This window comes from Chiloscyllium plagiosum, chromosome 12, assembly GCF_004010195.1.
Source record: "Chiloscyllium plagiosum isolate BGI_BamShark_2017 chromosome 12, ASM401019v2, whole genome shotgun sequence".
Lineage (NCBI taxonomy): Eukaryota > Metazoa > Chordata > Chondrichthyes > Orectolobiformes > Hemiscylliidae > Chiloscyllium > Chiloscyllium plagiosum.
This window is the reverse complement of record NC_057721.1, coordinates 27457290-27471101: the sequence shown is the minus strand read 5'-3', so window position 1 is coordinate 27471101 and position 13812 is coordinate 27457290. Positions and strand designations below refer to the sequence as shown.

The following is a 13812-nucleotide window of genomic DNA, read 5'->3' as shown; positions in this document are numbered from 1 at the left end:
TTCAAGTTCCAAGGAGAGACAATAACTGCCAATTTCTCTTGGACCATCCACCTTGATGTGACAGTAAAATAGGCACAATAAAAACCTCTTCTTCCTCAGGAGGCAAAGGAAGTTCAGAATGTCCATGAGGACACTCACCAACCTTTACAGAGGCACCATAAAAAGCATACTATCTGGAAGCATCACAACCTGGTATGGCAACTGCTCTGGCCAAGACAGAAAGAAACTACAGAAAGTTGTGAACACAGCATAGACCATCACACAAGCCAACCTTCCATCCACGGACTCCATTTATACTTCTTGATGCAGCGGAAAGGTTAGATAGGGTGAACAGTGAGAGCCTTTTTCCTCAGATGGTGAAGGTTAACATGAGGGGACATAGCTTTAAATTGAGGGGTGATAGATTTAGGACAGATATTAGGGGTAGTTTCTTCACTCAGAGTAGTGGGGGCGTGGAACAACCTGCCTTCAACATTAGTAGACTCACCGACGCTAAGGGCACTTAAATGGACATTGGACATACATATGAATAATAATGGAATGGTGTAAGTTAGATGGGCATCAGATTAATTCCACAGGTCGGCGGAACATCGAGGGCTGAAGGGCCTGTAGTGTGCTGCAACATTCTATGTTCTATGTTCTAAAGGCAGCCAACATCATCAAAGACCCCTCCAACCCCAGTTATAATTTTATCCAATTTCTTCCGTCAAGCAGAAGAAACAAAAGCTGAAACACATGTACCAAAAGGTTCAAGAACAGCTTCTTCCCCAGAGTTATTGGTCTTCTGAATGGACTTCTCAAATTTCAAATCTGATGTCCTTGCTTTTGGTACACCTTCTCTGCAGCTTTAGTTGCTTATTCCTCGCTCTGTTCAATCACCCTATGATCTGTATGTCCTTGTATCTTATCATCTGCCTGTACTGCATGTAAAGCAAAACTTTTTACTGTACGTAGGTACATGTGACAGTAATACATCAAAACAAATCTAATCTAAGTTCTTGTCCAAGCATCAATGATAGAGGATAGACCATTGGTGATTCTTAACACAAAGAGGCATTTATCTTACAGAACAAGAGGTAGATTATTGCATGGTAGCAATATGTACAAGTTACATTGAATAGTTGGATAGACTTGCTTTATACTGTCAGGATTTTTTATAGATTATATTGGTATAGTCTTCCTTTAAGAGTGGAGTCAGGTGAACGCAGGTGAATCACAAAGGTGAATCAAAAGCTAGGTTCACTGGCTTGTTCAGATCTGTATTGAGCTTTCACAGAGTGCACAACTACAGAATAAAACCTTCCAGCTGGGTTGCAGCCAATGACATGTTTATATGTTCTTTAGTTCTGCTTGGAGCCTAGTAACTACTCAGTATTGAAAATGATCCAGGTACATCACTTCTGACCCAGTAAGGATCTCATGGAAGATTGCCTGATTCTGCACACAAAGACTAAGTGACAATGTCAGGTTGGCTGGAGCTAAATGCAATGTCAACATTGACTATTTCAGAACCATTACTTTAATACTGTTTCTGCAATCAGGTCTAATAAAAATATTTTTTTTTCCGATTTTTATGTTGATAAAGAACTATTATTGCAGAATTCCCATCTTTTTATTAAATTGCATATGGCTTAAATAAATCCATTAAGTATGTCTTAAGGGTATTAATTCCATCGATTCCTTATATTGAATACATTGGTCTTGTTTTACCTGTATAAAATTTTGTGCAGGATCATTAGGTTAAATACAGTGCGTTTATATGTTATGAAGTGTTACATAATTTCAGCATTTAAGTACATTATTTAAATGTCTATATCCTAACTTACATTGCTCCTTTGAAATTTGCTTTGGTATCGTGAGCATACGGCTGACATAATTCGTTACATTTCCCAATATTCTGAATGAGGTGCATTCTTTTGCGGTCTGCTTTGCACACTTAAGATTGGAATTACAGAACAGTAGATACCAAGCATTAAAAATAATTAAATAATATTACCCCAAGGATGTGAACAATTAGTTGCATAGTTCATTAAAAATATTTAATGAGCAACTTTAAAAGGCAAAATTCTTTTATAATGAAAGATTGTTACCAATTAAATGATGTCTTGCAAGGCACTTTTTGCTCTCTAGATGGACTAACGTGTAATGACTGTACGAGATTCTTGGATTACAGATGTTCAATAGCATGCGGAGAAAGTCCTACTCAGAGATGTTGACCATATTATTCTTATCATATTTCCCATATCTATTTGTCTATTTTTGTCATATTGCATTATGTTCACCTTCTTGCTCATAGTACCTAAATTTAATGTTATTTTGACATGTTAAGTTTTCAAAAATCAAAATTTTATTTTATGAAATGTCGATACACATGGAAATCCCACAAGTCAAACATTAAAGTGTACAAGGGGGGACTAGGCAAAGTGAACTTAACCCTATAATAAAATATTTTGGAATTTTTTTGAAGAAACACTATCTATCTGTCCACCATTGTTGAGCGAAATCTTCTCTCCTGCATAGGTTTATGGTGGGTTCCTTTGAGATAAATACAATTTGCTATCCAATAACACAGATCCAACCCTGCCCTCATCCAAATGGACATTGAGCAGGGAAATGCTACTACTTCCCAGATGGAAGGTCTGAATAAACTGAGGTTTGACGTGGTGACAGGTTTTTACGTATTATGAGAAGAAGATGCCATCAAACAATAAACTTGCTGCTAACTCAATTTTGGTTCCCTTCTGCAATACACTTCCAGAACCACCTTCCTCACACTTATTTGCATTCTGGTGGGTCACATGGGGTGCGAAATCTTCACTGACAAGGTGGCAGCTAGTTTCCTCCTTCATGCCCATGTTTAACAGGAGGTGGATCCTTTTGGAAAAAAAAATCAGGATGTGGTCATTGCTGGCTATAACAGCATTTATTCCCAAATCCTAATTGCTTTGATAAGAGTCAAATAGATTGCTACAGGTCTGGAGTCATATGTAGATCAGACCAGTAAGGATGGAAGATTTCCCTCCCTAAAGGACATTAATGAATCCGATGTCCTTTTTTTTTAATAACAATAGATGATTGTTACATGGTCACCAAATAAGCTAGTTTTTAATTCCAGACTTTTGTTGAATTCAAACTCAATGTGCCATGGTGGGATTCAAAACCATGTCCTCAGAACATTACAAGGGGTTTTGGATTACTCGTCCAGTGACATTCACTGTGTCATCTCAGTGGCAGGATCATTTTGGAGCTGATGGGTAAAAATAGTTCCATGGCCTTTTGCTACTGCTAGATTAGTTAGAAACTAACTACTGGGAGTTAGAAAGACACCAAACAAACAATCTCAACTGTATATACAAGAAACAGAAGGGACATTTGAGCTTCACAGCAGACATGTTTAGCAACCAATTAAGAGAAATAAAAGGAGGAAAGCATGGAGACCACAGCTGGCTGGAACCCCCAAGTAGGTGCAAGCTTGGTGCAAGATGCCTGTGCTGCCAAGTAGTTTTCAAGACATGTAGTTGGTCTGTCTATTTCTGAACTGACATCACTAATCAAGACACAGCACAACTGGAAAAGTATCAACACTGCTGCTTGAGAACAGCCAGTATCACTGAAAACTGATGAATGTGGACAATCTGGTCATGACTGTTGGAAAGGAAAAGGATGAAGTGGAGGTGTTAGAGCTGAATGCAGAAGTCCCTAGTTTTGTTTGTGGACAACATCACCTGAGAAAATATTACACTAAGCCAGCAGTAGCTAGATGCCTGTCAGCCACTCACTTTCCCTTAACCACTCATTCTTTCCGACTTGCTCACAGGAGCCAGGGAAGTAGCACCAGAACCAGGTGGTGGACTAACTAGAGGGGTGGGGAATGTTGATAGCAAGCTAACCACAAGGGCAATAGCCTTGAAGGCAAACCAGAGAAAGCCTTGGGAAGCTGTGGGGGTGTTGATGATAATGGTAGGGAATGGATTCCAACTAGTGGAAGCTGGAGAGACCAGACGGTGAGGCTGAGAATCTCAGGAAAATTAGAAAGACTGTGGAGCCTGAAGAACCTGGGTCAAGAAGATAGGTGATGTGTGTTTTGCCTCCTGCACGATATCACCTTTTCTGCCTGTGAGGGGGGGGGGTGTGGGGGAGAAGAGGCAGAAACTCTCAAAACATTTAAGAATTATTTAGATTTGCACTTGTGATGCTAAGGTATAAAAGGCAATTGACCAAGTGCTTGAAATACAATTAGAATAGTTAGGTGCTTGTTTGTGACCAGCACAGATTCAATGGGCTGATGGGTGTTTTTCTGTCTTGTAGACCTCTTTGACTCTAAGACCTTATTTTATGTGATGAGCTGAGAGGCCTTTTAACTTGGGGGGTATTTTAAAAAAGGAATGGAGAGAGGTGGAGTTCTCACTTCGTAATTGCTTGTTCTGCTCGTTTTGTGATTTCAGACTTTATACTTAAATAAAGGCCCTCTTAGGAATCTTATTATTTTTAAAGAACTCAGATTTTAATCATAAAGAAATTAGTTCAATTCTCTGACTGGTCAATATCCAATCTACAGGTCTGTATTCGTATGATCAGATACTGCTGCTTGTCTGAATTCTCCAAAGTCAAGAGCAATTGTTCAGCTGGACATCAATTAATTTTCCAAAAGTTTCTCACTGAGATCTTGGATTTTTGTTTAATAGATGGCCACCATTTCTAACAATGTGGGATTTGCCTCTAAGAGGATTTTTTTTTCTGATGCAGCAACACATGTATTACTTCCTGTAACAAACAAAACTAAGATGTGGCTAACATGGCATCAAAAAATCCAACAGCCAATTATTGCAGCTCACTAAGATATAAAGAAACTGACATTCACATCAGACATCCGTGTCTGGGCTTACATTATGCTACTTTGTTACAAAGAGCAGATTGCTTCTATTAGTGTGTCATGTTTCAAGTGATCTGAATTAACCTCCTCCTATAGGAAGGATGTTGTTAAACTTGAAAGGGTTCAGAAAAGATTTACAAGGATGTTGCCAGGATTGGAGGGTTTAAGCTATAGAGGGAGGTTAAACAGGCTGGGGCTGTTTTCCCGGGAGCGTCAGAGGCTGAGGGGTGACCTTATAGAGGTTTATAAAATCATGAGGGGTGTGGATAGGATGAATAGATAAGGTCTTTTCCTTGGGGTGAGTAAGTCCAGAACTAGAGGGCATAGGTTCAGGATTAAAGGGGAAAGATTTGAAAGGGCCCTAAGGGGCAACTTTTTCATGTAGAGGGTGATGTATGTGTAGAATGAGCTGACAGAGGAAGGGGTGGAGACTGGTACAATTACAACATTTAAAAGATATCCGGATGGGTATATGAACAGGAAGAGTTTAGAGGAATATGGGCCGTGCATGCAAATGGGACTAGATTAATTTAGGATATCTGGTCGGCATGCATGAGTTGGACTGAAGGGTCTGTTTCTGTGTGATGTCCATGTCTTTGACTCTATGGCTCTAGATGGCATTGGAGATCTTTCTACCCTCAAGCCACATGCTACATTACAATGTTTCAAACATTTACTGGCGTACTGTGACTCTTTCAGTTGTACTGATATATTGACTTTGAGACATAACACAGGAAGCCTTAAGAAGTGCAAGGGGAGATTGAAGAGTGATGGCAAGAGCTCAGGGAAGGTTGGGGCTGGGTGGTGGGAAGCCTGGGTAAGCAAGGCTGGGAAGATGGAGTGAGGAAGACACAGGGAGTGGGGCCAAAAGCCTGGGAAGCTGGGTGAGAAGCCAAGAGAATGGGGAAAGAAACAGCACAAAAGTGGGCCATAGTGAACAAGAAGGCAGAGTCTTGGAGAAAGGTAGTTGAGAGGGAGACAGAGAGAGACAGAGAATGAGAAAACAAAGAGAGAGGGACTCATGGCCTTGTGATCATAACAGTGGCCCCAGTTAAAAGTTCATTTCAAAATTTGCATTCAGGCACTGACTTAAGATAACAAAAGCTGCAGATACCTCTCCTTGCCACCTCATTTCTAAATTGGAACCTCAATGGCTGGTTGTGACTTTGGAACCTGTTGTTGACCCTGTCTCTGAATCTTGCAATCAGAGTCTGCAAAAAAACTGACCATTTGGAATGTAGCTGCTTCTGGAGAAAGAGAGTCAGAGATTTCAGTCCGCAATCAACAATCCACCGATCTCACCAAGTAGGGAGTTACTGGGCATGTTCAGGAGCGTATTTTCTTTGCAGAAATTTAGAGTGAGGGCAACTGAGAGGAATTAATTTAGGAAACAGGTAAGCTTCTGCTTTTTTGATTTTACTCATGCTCAATTAAGATTGTTCTGGAATTTTATTGGGACATTTTTTTCACTGTTTTGGGGAAATTCAGTGGAACCTCACTTAATTCTTTGCTTTTCTATTCTCATCAGTGTGTTTCATCCACAATCACCACACATAGGTTCTAAGTGTGGACAATGTGGTGCAGGGTGTTAAGAGAGTGAAAACCTGCATTTCCAGTAAAACACAAGATTTCAACAAGGAACAATGTTTTCTGGAGGTCAGTTGAAAAGGATGTAAATTTTGTGAAGCAAGTGTTTATTTATAATAAACTATGTAACAATTAATTTAATTGCTTGTATGTTTAACTTTAATTGTGCTTTCCAATCAAGATTTGGAATTTATATTTATTATATTTCTTTCACTTTCATATCACCATTCCAATCAGTTTTGTTTTCTTCCTGGGCAATCAATGGAATACAGGTTGTGCTGCTATAACACATGTTTCATTAATGCAAACTCGTTGTAAAGTGATTAGAAACAATGTCCCCAATTTGTCAAAGTGTGAACTTATAAACATGTGTTGGCTGTAACACCAATACTTTAAGTGCTCTTTCTAAAGCATGTTTTTTTCAGATTTCCACATGTCATGCTGACAAGGGCTAAATCTGTTATGGCTACGTTCGCTGATTCCCCTGATGACAGAAGAAAGAAGCAGTTTTTATTTTGGCTGGGAAAAGTCAGCCAGGGATGACACCTTTGCACTGGTGATAATTGATCATTGATATAAGATTGCAATTGGAAGAAACTTAACAGTTCAGCAACTGGAATTAACTACTTCCCCTGACTTCACAAACTGGCTGGCAAGTTTTTCAACCATTCCAGTCAGTTTGGTTTTCTTCCTGGGCAGTCAATGGAATACAGGTTGTGCTGCTATAACACGTGTTTTGTTAATGCAAACTCTTTGTAAAGTGATTGACAAATTGGGGACATTGTTTCTAAAGTGTGAACTTATAAACATGTGTTGGCTGTAACATCAACACTTTAAGTGCTCTTTCTAAAGCATGGTTTTACTATAATGTGGAGTTGCTCAAGAACACATCCATCACACTAAAGAAGTTATGGATAAACTGAATGATTGAAGATGGAAGATTAATGTTGGATTTCTCAATCTTCATGTCTATTATATACTCCTATGTTACTTAGAAATTAGTTTCACGTGACACAATAGCACTAAAATATCCTCAAAAAACCTTCAGCCTGTTGGTTTTCAATCTTCAAATAAATTGCAACTAGTCTTTGGATTACACCAGCCTTAAAATATTCAGGCAGAGCTACTTATCCAACACTTTGGCTGGTGTCTCTGTTGGCTAGCCATCGGAATTTTTGGGCAGAACTTGATGCTGGCTGAGGGATTGGGAAAAGAGATGGATAGTGGCATTGTTGAAAGTGGCATTATGGAATTTTGATTTCCATAAACTTGGATAAAAGTACCAATAGTGATAGTTTGGAAGTGTAAAAAGGCATAATGCTATTCAGAAGAGATGTACAGGAGGTGTACAATTTAACGGGCATTTTAAAGAAATAAAAGGGCTATGTGGAATGAACCAGGAAGTAGGACTGTGACTGGATGGATCTACTGAGAGCCAGTATGTACTTGATGTGCCAAATGTCTTCTTTTTGAAACATAAAAGTGAGTGTACAGGCTAAATTGCAAACAGGTTGGATTTGTAAAATGCAGAGAATGGCTTATCTATCACTTACCCACCTCCTGAGCAGCCTCTCATTTTCAGGAAGTAGTGGAAGCACCAGGTGGTTCATTTGCCCTTTGACCTGCAGAAGTTAATTAACGGCCAATTAAATGCCTCTTCCCACCCCCACTGATCTTTTCCCAACTCCTGGGCAAGTTCAAGGCAGGTGGAAAGTTCAGCAGCTTTTACTGCATGCCATCAGTCAGGTAATGAGATCACCTTCAAAGGTCTCCTATACCCATTAGAGACAATCCCTCACCTCTATACACCAGATCCCACCTCTGAGCCAGGCTAGTAGTTCCCAGAAACAGTCAGTAACCTACACTTACCTTCAATCCAGGCTTTATTTGTTCCTCTTTTTCAGGTCCTGCCAATTGTGCTGGCAGTGACCACCATTCGAATGTAGGGGTTTCCAGTCAGATTATCTCACAGCATTTGGTTAATTATGAACAAGGTGTTTTTCAATGTAATTTGATGCCACACTATGAATTTGGTATCTTTACAGGCAGGTTGAAGACAAGGCAAAAATCAATGATTGTTTCTAGGTTCAGAGTTCATCGTAACTATTGTACATTAATAGTTAATCCAGCTATACATGGTCGTCATGGGTATATCACCCTCTGATTTATGTTATGTAGTTAAGGATGAATCTTCCTTCTTTGTGTATTCATGTCCATGAGTTCTCAAGACTCTCTCTCATTTTAAAGTGGTACAGTTTTGCAGTGTTCTTCCAAAGTGTTCTAAGTGTGTTCATTCTGTGCACTTTTGTTCAGTGATCTGCAGCTCTGTGACATCAACATAATGTTTCAGGGTCCTTTTATCTTTATATAACAAATACATCCTTTGAATTATCACTTGCAACTTCCATTCATCTCGTCAACCAGTAATCCTCCATATGAAACAACACATGGAAGGATAACTGAAGGTAGTAAACCATTCTGATTGTGAGATTTCAATGTCCATCACAAAGATTGGCTTATTGACACTGCTACCGAACATTTCCTAAAAGATATTGATGCAAGAAAGGATTTGTAATTGATGATGAGGCATAACACAAGTGAAAAACTCTTACTCATCAATTTATCTATTCTTCACAAATGGATCTGGCCATGACAATATAAGTATGGAGGCAAATTATCTTATTCATACTGAGGATATTCTCCATATGTCATGTTGCACTATTGCCTGCATAAATAGTAAACATTCAGAGAATATCTAATAAATCAAGGCTGGGCAACCTTAAGGCACAGTGGACAAGCAACCAACAGAAACCAACCCCACATGCAACCTCACATGCAACCTCATTGTCCAACATATTCCTCAATTTACCATCACCAACAAGCCATCAGAAAAACTGGTTCAATAAAGAGTGTCAGAGGACATGCAATGAGTATCACGAGGTACAATTGAAAATGGGGTGCCAACCTGGTGAAGCAACGACACAATGTATTCTAAATTGCAGAAGCAGTTTATTTTCATGTTACTCATGTTGAGGAGGTGTCAAGACAGGTCAACGACGGCCGAGCAGTGGATGTGGTGTATATGGATTTCAGCAAGGCATTTGATAGGGTTCCCCATGGCAGGCTCATTCATAAATTCAGGAAGTATGGAATACAGGGAGATTTGGCTATCTGGATTCAGAATTGGCTGGCTGACAAAAGGCAGAGAGTGGTTGTAGATGGAAAGTATTCTGCTTGGAAGACAGTGTTGAGCGGGTCCCGCAGGGCTCTGTTCTTGGGCCTCTGCTCTTGTAGTTTTTATAAATGACTTGGATGAGGAGGTTGAGGGGTGGGTTAGTAAGTTTGCAGATGACACAAACGTTGGAGGTGTCATCGATAGTATAGAGGGCTACTGCAAGCTGCAGCGCGACATAGACAGGATGCAGAGCTGTGCTGAGAAATGACAGATGGAGTTCAATCTGGATAAATGCGAAGTGATGCATTTTGGAAGGTCGAACTCGAATGCTGAATATAGGATTAAAGACAGGATTCTTGGCAGTGTGGAGGAACAGAGGGATCTGGGTGTGCAGGTACATAGATCCCTCAAAGTTGCCACCCAAGTGGATAGAGTTGTTAAGACAGCATATGGTGTTTTGGCTTTCATTAACAGGGGTATCGGGTTTAAGAGCTGCAAGGTTTTGCTGCAGCTCTACAAGTCCCTGGTGAGACCACACTTGGAATATTGTGTCCAGTTCTGGTCGCCCTACTATAGTAAAGATACAGATGCTTTGGAGTGGGTGCAAAGAAGGTTTACCAGGATGCTGCTTGGACTGGAGCGCTTGCCTTATGAAGAAAGATTGAATAAGCTCAGACTTTTCTCGCTGGAAAGAAGGAGGAAGAGAGGAGACCTGATCAAGGTGTACAAAATAATGAGAGGAATAGATAGAGTCAATAGCCAGAGACTTTTCCCCAGGGCAGGATTGACTAGTACGAGAAGTCATAGTTTGAGATATTAGGAGGAAGGTATAAAGGAGATGTCAGAGGTAGATTATTTACACAGGGAGTTGTGAATGCATGGAATGCGTTGCCAGCTGTGGTGGTGGAAGCGAAGTCATTGGGGACATTTAAGCAACTGGTGGACATGTGCATGGATAGCAGTGAGTTGAGGGGTGCATAGGTTAAGTTACTATATTTTACATTAGGATTCAGTCTCGGCACAACATCGTGGGCCTAGGGGCCTGTTCTGTGCTGTAGTTTTCTATGTTCTATGTTCTATGTACTCAGTACCACAGCCAATGAATCAGATCAAAGTTCTGAATAACTGTCACATTTAGTTGTTAATGGTGATGGATTATTAAACATTGAAAGAAAAAAATACTCCATGAACAAATGCTTCTCAGTAATGTCTGAGTCCAGCACGTGAATGCAAAGAAAAGTAATCATCATCATCCGCCAGAAGTTTCAAATCAATGATCCACCTCAGTCTCTTTCTAAAGTCCCATAATCATGGATGCCAGTCTTCAGTTAATTTCATTCAACCTACATGATATCAAGCAATTTCTAAACAGACTGGCAAAGGCTTCAGACTCCGCTAACATCCCAGTTGTGGGGTAAAGATTTGTTTCCCAAAACCTGATGTGCCTGCTTCTGAGCTTTTCCAGTACAGCTATAATAGTGATGTCACCAAATCACCAAGGAAAATTGCTCAGGTATGTACAGTCCAAAATAAGTAGGACAAATGTACTCTGGTCAGCTCCTACCATAATTGTCTCTGCACAATCATTAGTAAAGTGATGCAAGATGTCATTGACAATGCTATAAAGCTGAACTTACTCACAATAGCCTGCCCTTGATGCTTAATTAATATTCTGATAGGATCACTCAGCTCCAGACCTCATTCGAACATTTACGAGAGGAGCTGAATTCCAGAGGTGATAAGAGAGAAATTGCCCTTGATATCAAGACAGCATTTGACCAGACAGTGGTAGTAAAGAGTCCTCGAAAAATTAAAATCAATGGAAAGCAGGGGCAGAAATGTTCCACAGCCTGAAGTCATACATATCACAAAGAAAAATGATTGCCGTCGACAGAGGCCAATAATTCATATCCAGAATATCACTGCAAGATATTCCTCATCATTATCCTCGTTCTAAGCCCTTTCAATAGAAGATAAAAGCTGAGGACATTCTCCACAGAGTAGTCAGCTTAAGTATTTAATAACTTAGGAAATAAAACAGGCCATTAATGAAGCACTTGCAATATATGATCACACAATATGATAGTTAGCTGTAAAGGTACATTTCTTATTATAAGGAACACCAAACCCAAATATCGGAGAAACCATTGATGGCTACTTCAAGAAATATCAAATGTAGATTCAAACTATGTAACATAGTATTCAAAGAAGTGTAATCTAGTCCATTGTGTATTGCTTCAGTTCAGTCCTCAAGATTTGTGCAATTAAATACACCTATGTTATTCTGCTTTGTAAACCATTTTTAATTACAAGTAACTTTGTACAGGTCAAGTTACCAATCAAAGTGGCCTAGTTTTGTAACGTAATCTTCATTGTGGACAGCCAACAGTCCTTCAACAAACAAATCATTGTCAGTGTTGGGACCAAAACCTTTCACTTTATACATTAATGATCTAGATGAAGGAACTGAGCGCATACATTTGCAGACAATATAATGATAAGTAGAGGGACAGGTAGCATTGAGAGGTGGGGAGGTTGCAGAAGGATTTGGACAAATTAGGTGAGTGGACAAAGCAGAGGTAGATGGGGTACAACATTGGAAAGTGTGAGATCACGTACTTTGGTAAAAATAGAAGCATGGACTATTTCTAAATGGGCAGAAAATTCAGAAGTCTGAAGTGCAAAGAAACTTGGGAGTTCTAGTCCAGGATTCTCTCAAGGTAAACTTGCAGTTTGAGTCAGTAGTTATGAAGGTAAATGCAATGTTGCCATTATTTTGAGAGGACTTGAATAAAAAAGAAAGGGATGTACTTCTGAGGCTCTGTAAGGAGTGTTGTGCACAGTTTTGGGCCCCATATCTCAGGAAGGATGTACTGGCCCTGGAGCATGTTCAGAGGAGGTGCGTGGGAATGGTCGCAGGAATGAAAAGCTTAACATACGAGGAACGTTTGAGGACTCTGGGTCTGTACTTGATGGTGTTTAGAAGGATGAGGAGGGATTTAATTGAAACGCACAGAATACTGAATGTCCTGGACAGAGTGGATGTTGGGAAGGTGTTTCATTGGTAGGAGGAACTAGGACCTGAGGGCACAGTCTTAGAGTAGAGCGAAGACCTTTTAGAATGGAGATAAGGAGAAACATGTTCAGCCAGAGAGTGGTGAATCTATGGAATTCATTGCCTTAGAAGGCTGTGGAGGCCATGTCATTGTGTATATTTAAGACAGATGGATAGGCTCTTGATTGTCAAGTAGATCAAGGATTACAGGGAGTAAGTAGGAGAATGGAGTTGAGAAACTTATCAGCGACGATTAAATGGCAGGACAGACTCGATGGGCTGAATGGTCTCATTTATGCTCATGTGTCTTATGGTGTTATGGGCTTAATTGCCTATGCTACTTTCTTTGTACATTAGATTCCCTACAGTGTGGAAACAGGCCCTTCAGCCCAGCCAGTCCACCTTGACCCTCCGAAGAGTAACCCACCCAGACCCATTTCCCTCTGACTAATGCACCTAGCACTACGGGCAATTTAGCATGACCAACTAACCTAACCTGCACAGCTTTGGACTGTGGGAGAAAACCTGAGCACCCGAAGGAAATCCACGCAGACACACGAGGAGAATGTGCAAACTCCACACAGACAGTCGCCCGAGGCTGGAATTGAACCTGGGACCCTGGTGCTGTGAGGCAGCAGTGCTAACCACTGAGCCACTGTGTTAACATCAGTATGTTGTGTTTACATCCAACATTCATTACTTTTACTCTATTGTTTACAAATTATTTTCAACCATGCAAAACAAAATATACAGTGAATTCCTTCCCAATTGGAAATAATAGTTTATCAATCTTCATTTTTTAAATATCATCATCAATTAATATATATATCTGCTAGCAAACACAATTATGCTTATGACTTATTATACAGTTGCCTCAAACATGTGTGTAACTGAACAATTATGCAATTATTTCTGGTTGTACAAAATATTTGCTTGATAGCTTTTTCCTTTCACTTTTTAAAAAATCTTCAAATTCATTGTTCTAACCTTTTGCACAAATGGTTTACAAAGCGAATCCACAATAAATTCCTGGATAATAGCTCACATTTGTGGGATTTCATGACTCATTCAATCCTCATGACTCCTGGTTGCCTGATGTAGTTTATACTATCATTCAGGTTG

The 13812-nt window shown here is 39.9% G+C and overlaps 1 long non-coding RNA gene across 1 annotated transcript; it reads right to left on the bottom strand.

Moving 5' to 3' along the window:
- Window positions 1-2374: 2374 nt before the first annotated feature.
- Window positions 2375-8075, bottom strand: LOC122555547. The gene is made up of 3 exons (XR_006313295.1): window positions 8014-8075; window positions 5988-6120; window positions 2375-2874 (listed from the first exon to the last, which is right to left on the bottom strand). It is a non-coding gene; the product is annotated as an uncharacterized LOC122555547 (long non-coding RNA).
- Between the last annotated feature and the right edge of the window lie 5737 nt (window positions 8076-13812).